The sequence below is a fragment of the Ambystoma mexicanum genome, chromosome 6p (assembly GCF_040938575.1).
Source record: "Ambystoma mexicanum isolate Mex_15411 chromosome 6p, UKY_AmexF1_1, whole genome shotgun sequence".
Taxonomy (NCBI): domain Eukaryota; kingdom Metazoa; phylum Chordata; class Amphibia; order Caudata; family Ambystomatidae; genus Ambystoma; species Ambystoma mexicanum.
Window position 1 is genome coordinate 358,184,884 of NC_090935.1, and position 19,855 is coordinate 358,204,738.

General features: G+C 48.0%; 1 protein-coding gene across 1 annotated transcript in view; it reads right to left on the bottom strand.

Moving 5' to 3' along the window:
- LMBRD2 (LMBR1 domain containing 2) overlaps positions 1-19,855 on the bottom strand; it is a 1,998,085-nt gene that overhangs the window by 595,949 nt on the left and 1,382,281 nt on the right. The window lies entirely within an intron of this gene.

The window sequence follows — 19,855 nt, forward strand, 5'->3', positions numbered from 1 at the left end:
CAGATCCTCTAATGTTCATCAGCCACCTACCAAGGGAGCCGTCACTTTGCAGCGGATACTGACACAATTATCGTTGATCGATGCATGGAGAACACTACGTCCGTACAATAGACAATACACATACTACTCTTCAGTGCACGACTCTGAATCGTGCATGGATTACTAGCTCCTCTCCTCCTCTTCCTCGAACACGTTGATGAGCTGTGACATCTGCCCCTGCACGCTAAGAATTCTTAACGAACAATGAAGGATCCGTGGATCCGTATGCAACACTATGGGAGACCTTTAGAGTCTGGGTAAGGGGGAGCCTTATGTCCAAGACTACGGGGTGCTTGAAATCTGTGAGACTAGAATTTACAGAAGTCGAATCGCAATTACGCTATTTGGAACTTGCAAATAGTGACACCCGCGATAAAAATATTCTTGCTGACATCAACAAACTATTAAGAGAGTTTGATAAGATAGCCTCTAGGGAAATACAGTACATTTCTGCCTCTGTCAAAGTACGTAGATATGGAGAGGGTAACAAGGCGGGGCGGTCCCTGGCCAATCTAATAAAAGCTGATAGACAACATAACCCCATTACATTGCTATTTTCAGGGAACTTGAATCCCCCTCTACCCCACCACCCAGCATTGTCAAAGACGAGGCCTTGTGTAACCAAATTCAAAAAGCTATGCTCGACAAACTTGACTCCCTTCACACCAAAATCCTAGCGCACCAAAAGGCCATCTCCTCATTACTAGCAGCCCAAACGGCTCACCCTACACTGGACACACTTAACCAGGCACCTAAATTTGATTTCGCTCCCATGAGCGAATCGGAAGTCATTGCCCTCATTAAGTCTGTTAAGCCCTCTAACTGTAAGGGAGACGCCTGCCCAGCCCACATCATTAAAGATTGTGCGCCAGTCATCGCCCCCTTTGTGACGGCTTTCATTAACTCCTCCTTCCAATCTTCCACTGTACCCAGCTCCCTCAAAGAAGCCTGGGTCCGACCTCTACTAAAAAAAACATCTCTCGACCCACTGATACCTGGCAACTACAGACCCATTACTACAGTCCCCTTCCTCTTAAAGATCTTGGACAAAGCAGCTTATCTGCAAGTTCAGAAATTCATTGAGGATAACCACCTTCTTGGCCTGCGCCAATCTGGATTTCGCCCTTGTCATGGCACTGAAACTGTGTTACTTGACCTAAAAAATCAAATAGACGACATCAGAGACTCAGGCAAACCAGCGCTCCTTCTGCTCCTAGACCTCTCTGCGGCCTTCGACTTGGTGGAGCACAAAACCCTATGCCATTACCTCACAACCACTGCGAACTTCTCCCCAAAGGCTTGTGCATGGATCAATTCGTTCCTTCAGGAGAGAGTCATGAAGGTTTTCTCAGAATCCTGCAACGCCACACCCAGTCTGATCAAATCTGGAGTCCCCCAGGGCTCCTGCATTGCCCCCACTCTTTATAACCTCTACACCAGACCCCTGTTCCGTATTCTGGACTCACTGGGCATCTCATATACCAATTACGCGGATGACACCCAGGTGCTCATACCCCTATCGGGAGACTATCGCACTGATACAGATACCCTCAACATCATCTACTCCACCATTCAATCCTGGATGGCGGATAACTGGCTCTGTCTAAACAGTGAAAAAACCAAACTCCTGCTGATCGGGTCCCCTGTTACACTGAGCAAACTTGACAAAGAGTATCAGGCCTTCAATATAGATAACATCCCCATCGTAGTATCACAAACCATTAAGGCTCTAGGCGTATACCTAGAACCTAGCATGACCATGGATAGGCAGATCAATGCTATAGCCTCCTCAGCAGCATACCATTCCAAACTGATCAATGCTATTAGGCCATTCCTCACTCAACAGAACTGCATTACCATAGCCAGAGCTATCACTGGCTCCAGGCTTGACTATTGCAATGCCCTCTTCGTCGGTACCTCCCAAAGAAACCTGGCCAAACTCCAGATTGCCCAGAACAATGCCTTAAGGGCCGCAACAGGCATTTCACGTAGAGAACACATCTCTTTGGTCAGGAGAGAGGCACACTGGCTACCCATCAAAGAAAGGGTTATCTTCAAAACCCTTGCCCTAACTCATAAATGTCTTCATGGACTCGCTCCTCCCCATCTTGAACAAAGGATTCACAAACAAACAGCGTCCAGACCCTCCATAGCCGCCTACGCCAATCGCATCCTGACTCCTCACACGCGTAGAGTGCGTGCTGGGGGCTCGAGCTTCCCAACTATGGCAGCCTCTCCCTGGAATAACCTACCAAATGAGATCAGATCAATTGAATCCCATGCTGCCTTCCACAAGGCACTAAAAACTAGGCTTTTTTTCTAGAGGGCTTCCCTTTGTATGATCCCGGTCATATGCTGCTGAATTTAATAATACACGGTATAAGACTGTTATGTAACTGTACCAACCAAAGCCAACGTTATATACTTTTTGGGCCGCTTATTGTAACCCTCAAGCAAGCCTTCCTAAGTATCCTTGACAGCGCCTCTATGCCCGTGGGCTGTAGCGCGCTCTACAAATGCAAAATAAATAAACAAGTATCCACACGTCAGATGGCACAGTGATTACGAGGGAAGAGGGAATATATCGACAATTCAAGAAAATTTGGTACAGAACTATATTCTAACTGGGATAATAAATCAGTTTCAGAAACACATATCTATCTTGATGCGTTAAAACTACCAAAGCTATCCTCGGAAGTCAAACTGACCTTAGAACAATCGTCACCTGTGAGGAAATAATTAAGGCCCTAACATCAGGAAAGGCCCCAGGTTCGGACGGGCTTGGAGCCGAGCTCTATAAGGAATACCATGCAGAGCTAGACCCGGTACTGCTAAAGGTATGGGAGGAGGCGATGGAACGTAATATCTTACCGTAATCACTGAGGGAAGCCATAATAACCAGGCTGTTGAAACCCAGATGTCCATCTCAATACATGTCCTCGTACAGACCCCTACCGTTAATTAACTCTGACGCCAAAATCTTCTCAAAAGTCTTAGCTACCAGGCTGCTGCCTAGTATGCTGTGTCTGGTGCACCACGATAAATGCTGATTTGTGCCGACCCGATCCACCGCCCTAAACCTTCGACGACTGTTTGGGGTCATGGCACAAATAGATATTGCAGCGAGAGCCGCTGTGATTTCCCTTGATGCCGAAAAGTAACCGACTCTGTCTTGGGAATATCTGTTTGCAGTATTGAAAGCATTTGGAATGGGCCCTTACTTTATTAAATTTGTAAAACTACTACACACGGCACTAGGGGCTAGAGTTCTCACGAATCATACGATGTCCAAATTATTCTTATTGGGAAGGGGCACCAGACAGGTCTGCCCGTTTTCCCCCATACTGTTTTCTCTATCGAACCGATGGTGGTATTTATAAGACAAAAACATAGTAACAGAGGCATAAAGATGACAGGCCCAACCCAATCCATATCATTATACGCGGATGATACATTTCTGTATGTCCGAGATCCCAAGACAAACTTGAAACCTATCTTGCCAGACATACACGAATTTGCCAAGTACTCGGGGTAGAGGGTTAATAATGCTAAATCCGAAATATTCCTGTTGAATCCAGCCACGAAGTGTCCATCGAATAGTTGCAGGCTTAAATGGTCGTCTCAACACATATGTTAGTTAGGCATACTAGTATCCAGGGATAGGCAGACACAATTTGCGGATAATTAGGAGCAACTACTCCAGACACTCAATACAGAATTTTAGATATGGACTAGACTCCCATTTCCCTGTATGGGCCGATAGCCATTCTGAATATGGCTGTCCTCCCCAAGCTCCTGTATCTCTTCGGCAATATACGGATATGGCCAGGCAGATCCTTCTTTGTAAAACTCTGGTCCATGGCCACAACGTTTGTATGGAATGGAGGTGCAGCTAGGATGGGATGGGAGAAGATGGTTGAACCCTATAATACTGGAGGCATTGCAGCACCGGATTTTAAGTTATACTATCTGGTAGCGCAGGCTCAATTTGCCAAGCACTGGTACGACCCGTTGGACACTGGACCCCACATCTGGATAGAAAGATATTCTGCATCCCAAGTTGATCTCTGTTCTATCCTATTCAGCTCACATCACAGAGACCCATGTCGTTTTGACCGGGTGAGTGTTACGGTCCATGCCTGGACCGCAATTTACAAAAAACTTCAGATAGAGACACCTTATGACCCAGATGCCCCATTGTGGAACTTTCCTGACATCTCCCCCACTTTCGATGAAGCGCTTCAGAAAACATGGGACCCAAATAGGGAGATAAAAATGTGAGACATGTTCCCTAAGGGGAAATATGTACCCCTGGAAGACTTCAAAAACACAGTCGGGCGGGGGGTGTTGGGTCAGCTCAAGACACTTCAATACCACCGCACGAGAGCAGCGTTCAGCACTATGTGGCCGCTTTTCCCATATGAACCGCACTCGCATGCATGCTTGCAAGCCATGACGTCCGGGGTTGGGCCCAGGATCTCCACACAATACGCTCATACAGTCACACTCTCCGTCTCTGAATAATATCAAGACTACTTGGGAGGTGGACATGGAGTGGATGATCACGGAGGCGAAATTGACCAAATATTGTCAACTGACCAAAGCCGTGTCGCTAAATGCAGGCCTACGGTTGATCCAATTTAAGATTCTCAACAAATTGCACTATACGCCGGCCAAAATGGCCAAATTCACTGCGAACTGCACATGGGAATGTCACAAATGTGGGGAGCCACAGGCAGGCTCGTTTCATATGTACTGGGCCCGCCCTGTGGTGGCAATATTCTGGAGGGCGGTGGCAGATATCATTGAGGAGATAACACAGACTATCTCATCCCGCAAAAATATTTGTTTGGAGACATTAGAAAAGTGGCAGAAACCACTAGAACACTTTTTAATGTTTGTGTTCTAGCTAAAAAATGTATATTACAAAGATGAAAAAGCCCCTCTGCAACACAAGTAGAACATTTCCTCCGGGAACTGACATTCGTTAATGAATGCGAGGATCAATATGTGTTGACACTGCCTAAAACTAGTCGCCCCAAGGACGTTTGGGCCACATTTAGGATGTACCTATGTGATAGGATATCAGATGATGAAGCCTCTCCTAGGCCTACACCATAAGTATGCGAAGCCTCACTATGTAAAGTTATTGAGAATGCATCTTGTATTGTGTTGCAATGGAATGTGCTGTGTGTGACTGTCATGACCATCAATAAATAAAGGTTTGAAAAAAAAAAAGAATACGGCCCAGTTTATAACAGAGCTCCCGGTCATAGCGCAACAAAATGGCCAGTGCATTAGCACCTTAATGGTGCTGGCTGCCGTATAGATAATCCTCTTCCCCATAGGACAACAGATTCGCAGAGCATTTCCTGGCTGAGGATGAGACCACAGAGTCAGGTGAAGGCTGGGACCTCAGACACTTGGAGACTGACTCAGGGACTCTGTATTTCTTCTCGAGCCATCCCGCTTGGGTGCTAGGCATTCAACCCAGATATCGTCTAACAAAGGAACGGACATGATGGTCCTCCGCCTGGACTTGCAACATTGCTAAAGGAAACCTACGTTTCTCATCTCCTCGGGCGCTAGTTGGAAAAGTTCGGATTCTCTGGACATCATTGAATGGAAGGAGTCGACATCATCCGGTGAGAAGCCCTGTGCGGGACATCACGCCTGCTGGTTCTCTATCCGCTGGCACAAAGTCATCGGCTTCGCCGGTGTCTGTTGTCATAGCCACCGTATCCGTGCCCGCGTGTGTGGCAGGATCCCCTGTTGGGGGCAAAACCCGTGGCGGAGGAGATGTTGGAGGTGGTGTCGGTTGGCACCCTGGTCCCGCAGGGTCCTTTGACTTGTGTTTGCACCTAGAAGGACTATTTCAGGACAGCAGTCTTGGAGGACTTCCAGACGGAGCAGGGCCCGGTGGGGGTGGCAGTCTTTGATGAATTTCTGATACCAGCGTGTGCAGCGTGGTCGAATGTCCCAACAAAATGTCTCTGGGTTGAGGTGTAGATGGAATGAGAGGGGGATGCTCCGGGCTGGAACGCCTCTTCTGGAGAGGTAGGCAATAGGGTTCACCACGCGGCGACCCACCTTCCAACAAGGGTCCTTGGCCCCTTCATGGTTTGAAAAGTAGCCCTGGAGCCACCAGGGGGCGCTGAGGTGAGCTGACGCTTCTCAGCCGATCTCCTCCACAGGGCGCGGTAATTATAGCTGTGAGCCCCCCCAGACTTCTTGCAGCCTGGCCCTAGCCCCCTCGGAGGACGCCTGGAGGTGTCTGGAGTTGGCGGAGCGAAACTCCGGTGCAGTTCCGTGTGGAAATCTTGAAGATTGAGGCCTCCCGTAAGACGCCGCTCAAGGCCTGGTGGCGTCTCTGCTGTGTGAACTGTGCAGACCTCACCCGCTCTTCGATGGGGGAGGGGTGGAGGTCTGCTGGTTGCTGAGGTCCTGGGTGGCCGCTGTGGAGGCTCTCGTCAAGTGCTGTGATGGGTGGCTGGTGGAGGCGGTGAACTACACGGCCCGGTAGGTTGAGGCGCCCGGTGGAGATTGTCCCGTGGAGCCCCCCCCTGGATTGTCTTTTGGTGTCTGTGCCCGGGGTGCGGGTCACCGGGGCGGCCCCTTGGGACCCAGCGCTGGTGTAGGTGCTGCCTGGGCTCGGAGGAGAGTGGATCTCTTGGAGCCGGTGAAGAGGTTAGCGCGGACCCGGCCTGCGGGGCGGCCCCCCCACCCCTGTGGACTATAGAGGGCCCGGGTGCTCGGCGGCGTGCTCTGCTGCTGTGGCTGTGAGGATACCAGATATCGCAGTGCATACCGAGCGGATCCACATTGTCTGGCAGTGTGAACGTGGAGACCGCAATCTATTGTGGCCCGCTGAAGAACCCCCACCCGACAGATGGACATAAACGAAAAGGGCGGCTGAACCATCACTGGGGAATAGGGCACTCTGGTGCATTTGTGCGGCTGCGCCGGACACAGGGTTCTCCGGATCCCACTCCAGCGGAGGGGGAGGCCACGCTCGACGGTGAAAGCAGGGTTGCGGCAGCTGCAGAAGCACAGGCCTGGAGGCCGAGGCGGTAGCTCTCCTGTGAGGATTTGATACGGCTGTGCACTGCGCGGATTCTGGCGGGCTCCTCCTGTGCACACTGGAGTGCGTGTGCATTGCACAGCAGGGGAAGTCGGATTACCCCTTCTGTGGAGGCCCTCAGCCCCGGCGTGGGGGCGCCAAGGGACACCTATTTTCATCGGAGGGCTGCTTGTGCGGGGCTCTATCGTTAGCGTGCAACTACTCAGTAAAGTCTGTATACTCCCACTGAGACGATTTTCTATCTGGCTGTGAGTACCATATTTGGTCCGCCCTCTGCATTTTAGTTGTGGGAGGAGGACCCTGGAGAATCCTTTGCTCTTCTCATCATTTGTCATCAATTGCCCTACATAGGTCCTCACGCACTTTGATATGGGTTGGATCTGACACAGTATGGCATTGGAAGTGGGGCTTGGCAGGCCAATCGATTGAGGTGGGCACTTTAATCTGGGATGATGAGGATGAGTGGCTAGTCTCAGTGCTGCTTCCATTCGGTGCCCCAGGAGCGTTTGTCTCCTTGGTAGGTGGGTCGCTGCCCTGACATTGGATGATTGGGGTTCAAGCATTACAGAGATTCAGACGATCTCCCCCTCAGGTGAAGGTTCTCAACATGCAGGCTGCGCACCAGTCGGAGACTTCGGACACATCAGATGTGAGTCGTAATATGGTGGCTTTGTTGGAGGAGATCTGTGGTTTCTGCGCCGATATCAGCAAGAGGCTGGATTCTCTGGACAAGAAGGTGGACGATGTGGAGGATCGTGTTCAAGCCTTGGAGACTAACCAGTCCTCCACCGACCTCTTTGAGACACAATTTGACCTGCGGCTAGTGGATTTGGAGAAGGAGGAAAAGATCATGCTCAAGCTGGATGACTTGGAGAATCGGGAGCGGCGCTCCAATCTTAGATTTCTCGGGGTGCCTGAGCAGGAGGGGGAAGACGCAAGCAGGCATCAGGCAAAAGGTTAAGGAAACAATAAACTGTTTGTTCGGGGGGTGAGAATACGGATGTCCCTACCATTGACAGCACATAGACCCGGGGGGGGCTCCATATAAGTCGTATTTCTTCTTCGTGATTCATCATCCTGGTGGAGGCGATCCATGGTGGCTTGAAGGCTCGACAAGAGGATGTCGCAGCTCTTTCAGGGGCTCAAAAGTTGTGGGTGTGGGGGTTGGGGGGTGGGTAGGGGTAAGGGAGGTGTTCGAGCTACTGGGGGCGTGGAATTCAACATACTCATCTTTGTTAGGACACTGTGCACAGATATTTTTGAGCTAGGCATATCTGTCGGCCTCCCGAAGGAGGCGATTGGAGCATTTGATGAGTCACATGGGTGAGTCGGTACATCCTATATCGGTGGGTTCCCTCAACAGACGAGGTTTGAATTCCCCCACAAAGCGGTCACTGATTTTGAGGGAGCTTACTAGGCTCAAAGTACATTTTTTTCTTTGTTCAGGAAACTCACTGGGTCAAGGGGAAGGAACCTGTTTTCAAGCCCAAGGCCGTCCAGTATCTGTTCCGAGCATCATATGCAACTAAGAAGCGAGGGGTCGTTCTCTTGGTCTCTCCTGAGGCGTGTTTTTCTCCCAAGACGCACAGGGCAGATCCAGAAGGGTGCTTTATTATGGTTAAGGGGGAGGTGAAGGGTCGTTTATTCACCTTGGTGGGAGTTTATGCCCCTAACGAGGCCCAAGATGTTTTTTGGCAGGGGCTAGCGCAGAGGATAAGAATTTGCAGAGGAAACGATCATAGTTGCAGGGGATTTCAATATGGTATTATCCCCAGATAGGGACAGAAAATCAGGTGGGCCGGGTCCAGATCTTAGCTCCCAACAGAAGTTAGCAGACACTTTTCATCGGGTGAACAAGGAACTGAGCTTGTTTGATGCACATCCAGCGGACGGTGACCTGGACCCTCTCTACACCTATTATTCCTCTGTACATCAATCCTTCTTTAGGATTGACTATGTTTTGGTAGATTCCTCATTTAGGGACTACATCACAGATTTTGGGGTGGTGACGGTCCCTTGGTCTGACCTTCTTCTATGATGTTGGCACTCATTGTGGTCCTCCCCAAAGAGTGGAAGGACCCCTCACTCTGTCAATCTTATAGACCCATTTCTCTTTTAAATATTGATGTGAAAGTTTTTGCTAAACTCTTGGCGAACAGATTGTCTCGGTTTCTCCCCACGTTGGTTCATGGAGATCAGGTAGGTTTTGTCCCCGGGCGCCAGGGATCTGATATCAGGAAAGCGCTGGGTCTGATGCACGAAGTGTCCAGAAGAGAGTCAGAGGCTTACCTCCTCTTGCTGGATTCTGAAAAAGCTTTTGACCGCGTAGAGTTGTTGTATATGGGGAAAGTATCACCGTAAGTTGGGCTTTGGCGATAATTTTTGCAGATGGGTTTCGGCTCTGTATAGCGGTCCCTCGGCTCGGGTTTTAGTTAATGGTTGTATGTCCTCTAGGTTTCAGCTAGCCAGAGGGACACGCCAGGGGTGTCCTCTTTCCCCCTTGTTGTACGCCCTGGCTATGGAGCCGTTTACCACAGCAGTCAGAGCTGATGAGGGAGCGACGGTGGTGCACTGTGGAGATCATGAATTTAAATTGTCCCTCTTTGCGCATGATATTCTGGTATATTTAACAGGAATTCACGTCTCCCTTTCTCGGTTGTTCGACCTGGTTAGAGGTTTCAGGGCATTCTCCGGACTTAAAATTAACATCTCTAATTCTTGTATTATGCCCATGGGCGAGCAGGACCAGGATATTAAGGGTAGGACGTTAGTCCTTGGTGTGATGGTTGAGAATGTCAGTACCAGGTATTTGGGTACCGCCCTGCCAAGGGATCTTAGTAAGATCTTCGAGTTGAATTTTCTCCCCCTGCAGGCTCGGCTTTTTAACTACTTGGCAGGTGGGCTCCCCTAACACACTCATGGTTTGGGCGTATGGTCACGGTAAAGATGAATGTTCTCCCCAGACTTCTTTATCTCTTTGCCTCGCTCCCATGTCACATCCCACTCTTTTTTTGCATCTCTCCGATTGTGCATTTTACGCTGTGTGTGGGGCGGTAAAAGAGCAAGAATAAAATACGATACCCTAACCCTTCCTAAAGCGCTCGGAGGGTTCGGCCTCTCAGACTTTAAACTGTATTATAAGGCAGCTCAGCTGCGGGTGATGTTGGAGCACTTACGGGATGACCTTAGGACGTATTGGGCTTACGTGGAGGATGTGCAGGTTCATCCTTATAAAGGTCAGGGACTTGCTCTGGTCCCCCATGCGTTCTCGGCCAAAAGCTGTCAGAACCCACCCGATTCCATCTGTTCTTTGAGCATTATGGAAGCCAAACAGGGACAATTATCTGCTTTTGTCCTGGCCGTCCCCCCTGTCTTCTTTATGGGGTCCTCCAATCAGTTTGGGGGCCATGGGCTTTCGAGGGATGCAATTGTGGTCAGATCAGGGGATTGAGAGGGCTGCACAGTTGTTTCCCCAGGGGAGCTTCATCGATTTTGCCCAATTGTCGGGAGTGTTGGTGGATAATCCTCCTTCCATTTTTGACTATTTGCGCCTTAAGGGCATTCTTACTAGGCCTGACTGGGGAGTTCCCCTCTCCCGTCCTCTGACTCCGTTTGAAACACTGTTTGTGGAAGCCGGATCCAGAAGAAAATCCCTCTCCAAAATGTATGGTGCATTGGTTGTAGCTAACTTAGAAGGTAGACAGGCATTCAAGCGGGTGTGGGAGGAGAGAATGGGTATGACCATGGATGAGCCCACATGGGGATCTGTGTTTAGTTCCGTTTTTAAGGGGAACCTTTACACGGCGGCTATGGAGCATAACTTCAAAATTCTCCATTCCTGGCATCGATCCCCGGTCTCAATGTCTAAGATGTTTCCTAATGTATCCCCTATGTGTCCCAGGGCGTGTGCTGGTAGAGGGACATAGTTCCACATGTGGTGGGAGTGCCCTGTCATTCAGGTCTACTGGGCAGAGCTCCTAAGTTGGATCAGGGACATACTGGGAAGCTGCCCTTCCCTACACCCCTTGGAGATCTTGCTGGGTATTCCCATACTAGAGAGTAATGACATGCCTTTCTCCAGGGTGACTGGGGGATGTTGAGGGCCGGGAGGATGGCCTTGGCTCAGAAATGGAAAAACCCCCAGGCCCTCACAAAAGCGGAATGGTTTAACAAGCTTTTGAATATTTTCACCTACGAGACACTAACTGCTATTGCCAATGATAAAATGTCTTCGTTTTTGCAGGATTGGACAATTCTGTTACATGAGGACTGTAAAGCCTTCACGCTCTAAGTTTCGTTGGACTCTGGTCGGGATGCATGGTTGGGAGGGGATGGTCGATCTGGACGTGCTCCGCTTGTCTCTTGGACTAATAAGGGGCATCACCGAAGGAAAGGGGTGGCTGATAAGCCTTATTGGGTATTATGCTGTGGCTCTTCTTCCTGTGCACTTCTGAAATGTTATGTCCTGTTGATTCCTCTGTAGCTCATTGGTTGGGGTAGGGGTGATGTGCGGGAGGTATGGGTGGGGAGGGGTGTGTAGGGTTCTTAGTTGGGGTTGTTTAGTTCCTCTTGAATGTTTTTGTTGTTACTGAAGAATTTGTAATAAATACAAAGTGGAAAAGTAGCCCTATGGCAGGTCGACCCATCATCAGAGCTAGTGGAAACATGACCCGGCACACTTGGTTCAGCTCCTTGTTCTGTACCCTTCCTAGGGGTAGTCTAAGACTTACTCCCCTGCTTTCTGCTGAGACTTCTGGGAGGAAGAGGCTGCTGCCCCCTTTCTGGCGTTCTAGACCAAAGCTGTGGAAGTTACCTCACGCCATACAGGTAAGGAGACCTGCAGAGTAGCCATTGCTGTGACCGTGGGCACCACCTTTGTGGTCTGCCCTCCTTTTGAAGAAGTAGTGGTCATCGATGAGGCCGTTAATGGGGTCGCAGATGGGGTGGCAACAGCAGTCGAGGCGCAGTTGATGAAGGTATTGTCTTGGAAGACAGACGTCGATGGAGGCAGAGAAGGGTCCACCTTGGATTTCTCCTTTGTTGCCTTGTCTGCTGGTGGCAAGAAGATTTTCAAAGGGGTCAAGGATTTTCTCTTTGAGTGTGCGACCCTCGCTGGCAGGCTCACAGTGGATGTGGTCGGTGATGGCGACCTTCTTCTTCCCAAGCCGGGACCCGCAGCAGCGCCGAATCCAGTGGAATCTGTGGCCTGTTGCATTGCCTTCTTTTGAACCCCCGCAGGCGGGGCGTCCTCAAAGGACCTCGACCTCTTATCTGAGGGAGTTCGACCGTGGAACCGGCTAGTCCTGGGAGAAGCGCGCTCATGCCCAGATGCAGAGTCAGAGGCCTTACGTGAATTTAACCATGTCGCCACCTGCGGTCCTTCTTGGTCTTCTTAGAAAATCCACAGCAGACCTTGCATCCCTCCTCATCATGGTCTGGAAGCCGGAGGTAAAAATATTTGTGGTGTCGATCCTCCACGAAAACGTTTATTAGTCCACATTGTGCATAGAGTTTGAAGAGGGATCTCTTCTCGGTCATGGCGAAAAGATACAAAGAATAAAAGATCCTCAATGTAGTAAGATCTTCACCGACAGCAGATCCCTGCTGCTGGTAGTCGAACTGCGTTCGAACGATAAAACCAAAAATTGGTCAAAAACGTTCACATTTTACCAAAAACTCAAGTTCCTGGGGGTGGACCAGTGTGTAAGGGGTCCTCGGGGAGGGGAAGTGGGACACCGGATTGAAAGGGGCCCCTAGGGGTCCCTCGTGATATGGAAACAAGGCAACAACCATACACGAAAAGATGCGCCAGACACGAGGTTCAAATTCCCAATGCTAGGGTTTATTGGAAGCAAGAATAGTCCCAATTGGCCAATTCTGGTCTCACTCCCCGCGACGTGAGTTTCCTATACCTCGAGGGACGCAAGAGAGCGAATTACGTACATCAGTTACATATATACAAAATGCATATCATACAATCAGCTATGTCATGTTTAACACCCTCCTTTATTGAGTTACTTTGAACTCGGAATGACGATGGACATTTCCAATGGGTATGACAATTATGACACTTTTGATGTCTATTCTAGTAACAATGTGCAATTTAGAAAGTGCGGAGGCATCTTTTAGTTCTTGAACAGAACACAGTGGTTCTGTTCTTGGAAGCAAGCTGTACACGGGGGAAGAGCCACATTCCATACTTTGCTATCTGTGAGGTGCTATTCGTGTCCTGGGAGCCGACACGCTCTACAGAGTTTTGCGAAGGGGGGCCGTAGGAAGAGCATAATTCAAGCCTTTAGCTGTTTTATTCTAACATATTCTACCATCGTACGAGACTGGCTGGCAGCTGTGAAGTGATTAAATGCCCTGCAGCTCTCCCTCAAGGCTACAGAGAGGGCGCGTGGGAATTCCTTTCTGGGCTACTTATGAGGAGTTTCAACAAACTCCTCAGTCCCGCGACCTTGTCCTTTCATATTCAGACAACAATGTTAACAGTTGAGCAGAGTAAGCAGAAATCGCAAGAATTGCAAGCTGCAAAGCAGTTTTTAGACAGAAAGCAATGAGCAATGGTTAACAAGCAAAATGGCGATTCTGCTAAGTTTAAAATGGCCGCTTGTTGGTCAAGCATAACACTCTATATATATATATTTCTATAATTCGGTGCATAAAACGGTTGGCCTTCGGCCATCAATTTACATCTGTCATTCAAATGAAGGGTATTCACTTTTCCAGATTGACAAACCCTCCTTTTGGCCGTATGCCAAATGTCTTATTCATTCATTGTATCCACCTCCGATGAGGATAAGTCTGAGGTCTGAACCTTTCATGCTATTATCAGCATCATCTTCTTCATTAATGTCTATAGCCATGAATTGTTTTACTGTTTTTATTTCATCAGTGTCTCTGTTATTTTGGCCATGCGTTTGTTTTCCTCTCGACACCTTGTGCATACATCCATCAGTTATTTCAGTGCAAACTATTGGTAAGCATTGTATGCAACAGCAACATGTTATGAATATACCAAGTACCATCATTAGTATCGAAATTAACTTCCATCCCCAAGACCGCAATAATCCCCAAAACCAGGATCCTTTCCCCCAACCCCCTTCTTCAGTAGAGAGTGTGGAACTTAGGACATGTAATTTCCAGATTGCTTTAAATATCGTAGGAGAGTAATCATCTATATACACACAGCATGCAGTTTTTACGAGTTTGCAAACTCCCCCACGATCAACTAATATTATATCGAGAGCCATCCTGTTTTGGAGTGCCATTAGTCTTATTCCTTTTTCTTCTAAAGTCATATTCAATAAAATATCCGTTGTTGAATCTATTGTATTTTTTAATATTCTAGACAGTTTTCTTATGTTGTAAGAATTTTCTATTTGGGACAAGAATGGTATAAATGATTTGGCTATATCTATTGCTATCATTCCATCCTCGCTACTCCTTTGAGTTCTACCTTTTGTTCGTCTGGCTACATCTGCTGTCTCCAAGAGGAACACTCCTGGAAACAGTAGACCTAAGTAGCATGTACCTCCCCAGTTCCTAGGTAACCATGGATATGCTTTTTTCCACATATAAAGTAAACAGGGTCCCCTATGTACACAGGTTCTATTTCGTGCTTTAAAACCACTGTGTTTAGGCAGTTGCTAAACGTTCCTACTTTATAGGAACCCTTTTTCTGTAAACATAAGGGAGCAGTTTCGGGGCTGTGATCCACTGTATAGGCAAGGGGCACAGCATCTTTATTCCATTCATCCCTCATTCGAAATGTCATTACTGATGTTTCTTCTGCTGGCGGGGTTGGTCTATTTTGCCTATGTAATCTATCTAGTCTTGTTGTCTTTCGTGTATTCTTTCTCATGGGATCTGGTGAAAACACGCGAGCTTTGTGGAATATGGAACAACCCACAGGTCTCATGATCACTTCCTCAAATTCATTCATATTGGTCTCATCTAGCTGACCCGTATTATTCTTGTTCCATTTCCCAAAGAACATTGCACTCAATGATACTTCACATGAATAAACCAATGGTAACGGTTGTACATACCAGCCTATCCCTTTCCCACCGTGCTGTGGTAAATGGGCACAAACCCAGCAATCCTTTTTCTTCAAAACCGCATGGGTCATGTTCATGATGAGCAACAATGTATTGTGCCGTATCCTTCTCTATGTCTTTCTTCCCTTGGGGGCAAAGTACCAGTGATTACATGAACCGGGTTTTCAGTAGCAGCTTTAGGCAAAAGTGTTTCTAATGGGTGCGCGTACTCCAGGAACCATAGTGTAATAGCTGTTATTGTTGGTACTACCATACTTAAGAAACACAGGACCAATGTCCAAATCAGTACCTTATTCCTTTTACCATGCTTTTCCCCTAAATTTACAGTCTCTAAATCTATCATCTTTTCAGCAGGGGTGCAGGAGGAGGCTGAAACCGGTCTTGATTTGTTCTTTATCGTCCTTCTTGCTGGCAAAGTTCGCCGCAAATGTCTCTCGTTCTCGATGCCAGAAAAGTTAAATAAAAAATGTCACAGTTCAGTTCTGCCAGCCCTTTCACAGCCTAGATCACCTATCCACTTCAAACAAGATTAGTCGTTCTTTCTCCCACTGCTCAGACGATTTCTGAACTGTTCTTTATTGATAGAGTACTATGTGCATCCAGCTTGTCCCGCTCTGCCTTAGGACACATGTACTCTATCAGCCTTAGTACATATGTGCGTCCAGCTTGTCCTGCTCTGGCTCCTGACGCATGTACTTTTATAAGCGCACCGAGGAGCCGCGAGTCTTGTACTGTCCGACTTGCACAATTCTCACACTTCTCTCCTCTACGCCCCTGGCTCCTACTCCGTCCGTGAGTGGAACCAAAGGCAAAAGAAAAGCACCAAAGATCTGTGGATCACTTTGCCGTTGCACTTCCAGTATCAGGCTCAGTGTCAGCCTGTGGCACAATGATGGGTAGCGATGAGCGAGGTGGCAATGATGTAGTTTCTTTCTTTGGCTTTGGTGCATTTGCAGAAACTGATGGGCGCCAAAGGGGTACACGCGTTGTTTCTGCTTGTGTTTGCAATGGAGGGTTTGTGTCGCTCGGCAGTGATGTTGTTTCTGCTGGGCAACGTTGGGGCACTTTTCGCCCTCTCCTTTTACTGGCAGCCTCCTCAGGCTCTGTTTCGAGTTTCACTTCTCGCTTGGGCTTTGTTTCAACTTTCACTTCTCGCTCAGGCTGATGCTGTGGCAATGGACTGGCAACAGTTTCTTTCTTTTCCGGGACCGTTTCCTTTCTCTGGTCTTCGGAAGTTGTCAGCAGTCCTGGGAATCTTTTGGCATGTGTTGCATGGATCCATGCCTTCCGTCCGTCTACTCGGATGGCCGTTTGCGTTGCCAAAAGTACTTGCTAGGGCCGCGCCACCTGGGTGCTAAGGCTGTCTTCCGCTCAAACTTCTTTATTAAGACCCAACTTTCAGGCGAGTGCCCCGGTCCGGTGTATCGCACTAGTAACACCTCCTGCACCTGCTGATGAATTAAACGCAGCTTCTGCATTAAAAGGCTACAGTACGTGCTTAACATAGGATGCTCGACCTCACATTATCTTTTGGGCTGCGGTGCGCACCATACATTTGCCGTTCTCCCCATTATAATTTCATAGGGGGAGAGCCCAGTCTTAGCCTGCAGAGACGTGCGCATGCACAATAGCGCTAGGGGTAATGCATCCACCCAACTCAACTTGCTCCCAGCACAAATTTTAGCTATCTTTGACTTTAAGATTCCATTATGTCTCTCCACAAGCCCGGCAGAACTGGGATGACTGGAACTGTGGAATCTCTTCTCTATCTGCAGACCTGCACAGATCTGTAGCACTACTGCGCCCACAAAGTGTGGGCCGTTGTCTGACCACAGGACATGGGGCAACCCAAACCGGGAGAAATACTCCTTTAACATTACTTTTGCCGTTGACATGGCAGTACAGTCTTTTAAAGGATATGCCTCCACCCACTTGCTGAATGCACAAATCACCACTAACACATATTTGTAGTTCTGACACCTTTCCATTTCTATGAAATCAAAATGGACCACCTCAAATGGCATAGAGGGTGGGCCAAAACTACCTACTGGAGTCACGGTTCCCTTCCCTACATTGTGTTGCAGGCACGTAATACAATTCTGCACTAGCCTTTCTGCATTCTTTTTTATGTGCTCATTTTTCCATACTGTGGATAAATGCTGTACCATCTTCTTCGCGCAAATGTGGGTAGGGCTATGTGCCATCGTAACCATTGCGGTTACGTAACAATTTGGCAACATCCAGTTCTTGGTCTCTTTGTCCACCCAACATCCCTCAAAATCTAACTCAGCAGAGCCCTCAGCCCACCCCTGAATCTCTTTGGTCGTGGCCTCAGCCTGCATTTCTTTGACTGTGGCAACTCCATTCTCTATCATACAAGGTACTTCCTCAGTCTGTACTGTCATCATTTTATTTCCCAAATCTGTGGCTGTTTGCTTCGCAATCCTGTCTGCAAATGCGTTTCCCTCTCCCACTTTACATGTTACTTTTTTATGTGCCTCGCACTTCACTATAGCTAGGCGCTTTGGAAACGTGAGTACAGACAACAATCGCACAATCAAAGGGCCATGCTGAATCCTGGCACCATGTAATGTCAAGAAACCCCTCTCAGCCCAAAGTCGGCCAAAGTTATGAACCACGCCAAAGGCGTACTGGCTATCAGTATAAATATTCACGTTCAAATTCTCAGAGAGTTCACAGGCTCGGGTCAGTGCTATTATTTCTGCGGCTTGCGCCGAATGTTAGGGGATTCTTCTGTTTTCTACAACACTCTCTAGGGTAGTAATTGCATATGTGGCCGTTGATGTGCCATCAGGTAATTTAAAACAAGAGCCGTCACAAAATAAGTCCCCATCTGGCTCTTTCTGTGGGATGTCGCTCAAGTCAATTCTTCCCTTTGTTTCTTCTTCAGTGACCATTAAACAATCGTGGGGTGGTGATTCGTTGTCACCAATTTCTGCTATGGGCAATGGCATTAATTCTGCAGGATTCAATGCGCTACACCTCATAATTTGGATGTGGGGTGCAAACAAGATGAGCTCATATCTTGTCAGTCGAGCTGTGGTGAGGTGTTGCGTCTGTGTCCTATTTAATAGAAAGTCTATAGTATGTGGCACCATCAGAATTAAAGTGTGCGCCAATACCATTCCTTCTGTTTGTTTCACTGACGCAGCAGCCGCTGCGACGGATCGCAAACATCGTGGTAGTGCGCGCTACAGGGTCCAGCGCGGAAGAATAATAGCCGCACGGCCTATTTCTTCCACCTTGTTCCTGTGTCAAAACCGCCAATGCACATCCTTCACTCTCACTCGCAAATAGTCTAAAGATCTTTTTATAGTTAGGAGTGCCTAAAACTGGCGCAGCACACAATGCAGCTTTCAATTGCTCAAACGCTTTACCACATTCCTCATCCCACTGTAAAGGCATCACTGCATCCTTTTTAGTTAACTTTATCATCGTCTTCACAATCAACGCAAAATTACTGATCCACTGCCGACAATAAGAGGCCATGCCTATTACAGCTCTCTCTCCTTTTTGAGTTTTTGGAATAGGCATACTAGAAATACTTTCTATGCGTTCTGGTGTTAATCTTCTCCCTTCTTTCGAAAGTAGGTAACCCAAATAAGACACCACCTTCTGATTATACTGGAATTTCTTCAAACTTGCCTTGTGACCATGGGTTGCTAAGTGTGTCAATAGTAATATAGTACTTTCTTTGCAGATCTCTTTCGTGTCAGCAGCTAATAACAAGTCATCTATGTACTGCAAGAGTACGCAACCTTCGGGTAATTCTAGCATGTCTAGCTGCTTCTTTTAGCGCTCTGCTGTAAATGCTCGGGCTTTCTGTGTATCCTTGTGGAATGCGTGTGAATGTGAATGATCGACCTCCTAGAGTGAACGCGAACAGATATCTACTGCTTTTATCCACTGGAATGCTAAAGAACGCGTTCTTCAGATCAACTACACTGAAGTATCCTGCAGTGGCCGGTATCATTGTCAGTATCGTTGTGGCATCTGGGACCAAAGGGAATTGTGGGTCTACCACTTTGCTTAATGCGCGCAGATCAATTATGAAACGATAGGGTACTTCATTGCCTCCTTTCTTGTAAACTGGAAGAATCTGGCTGTTGCACATGCTACCTGCAATTTCTACAACCACCCCCAATCTCACCAGGTCAGTAACAATACTTTTTAATCCCTTCTTACCTTCAACAGAAACCTTATACTGTGGAATTCGTGGTAGTGTAACACCTTCTTGCAAAGTTATTTTTGCTGGCTCTATTTTTAAGCATCCTACATCGTTATCATGCATTGCCCACAGACAGGTTGGTACTCTACTTAGCTCTTCTGGTAACGCTTTTGACATAAATTCCGTCACCGGTGTATCGTGAGGAACACGCCATCTGCCGTACAATGTATGACTGCCCCCAATTTTCTCAACAAATTTTAATCTTAGCAAGTTCTCTCCACAATTTCTATCAAAAGAAATGGACACTGTTCCGTAAATGGTCCTATTGTAATTGGGACAGCTTCGGACATGGGGTTAATTACTGGTGTACCTGCGAACCCTACAGAAACATTCTTCTGCCCCGACAGTGGGATCTCCGGAACCAAGTGGTGGTCTATCGAGCACTTCTGTGCCCCTGTATCTACAAGGAAACGGTGCTCCTTA